Genomic DNA, 641 nt, shown 5'->3' with positions numbered 1-641 from the left:
CGCGTTCCCGTCCCCGTGCCTGGCGCTCACAAGATGGCCGATGGCAGCCAGGGTGAGTGGGGAGGAGGAGGAGGAGGAGGAGAGCTTTCCAGCCGGGATGGCGAGCTTGAGGCCCTGCAGAAGGAGCCGGGCGGAGGGGAGCAGATGGCTTCCCCGGGGAAGGGAACACGGCGCCTTGCTCCAGGAGGTTTGTTGGATCCAGTCCGGCCATACGGTTGGGAAAGAAGGCGCCGAGGAGGGGCCGTGGCTGGAACGTGGGATCGCTGGGTCACTGCTGAGCGAGAAAAACGCCAACAAACCCGCGTGCTAACCACTCGCACCCCAGCAGCTGGGCTCGGCTTAGGAGCTGGGCTCGGCTCCCAGAGCGGGACCACGGAGTCCTTCACTCCAGAGCCAGCACTGGGAGACCGAGGGGAGAAGGACACCCCTCCTTCCTTCCAGCGCCCCAAACCGGGCTGGGAGGAGGGATAGGAACCTCCCCCCCTCCCCTACCCCAGAGCCAGACAGGGACCCTGTCAGCCGAAGCCACCCTACTGACCGGGACTCCCATCCCCGGGCTGGGGGAGCTTGCAACCCTACCCCCTGCCCCAATTCAGCATCCCACTGGAGAGAGGGGGCAGGGGGATGAGGTGGGGCACTTG

Source organism: Eurypyga helias, unplaced genomic scaffold, assembly GCF_000690775.1.
Source record: "Eurypyga helias isolate BGI_N326 unplaced genomic scaffold, ASM69077v1 scaffold25701, whole genome shotgun sequence".
NCBI lineage: Eukaryota > Metazoa > Chordata > Aves > Eurypygiformes > Eurypygidae > Eurypyga > Eurypyga helias.
The sequence above is the reverse complement of the archived record's forward strand: the minus strand, read 5'-3'. Positions refer to the sequence as shown.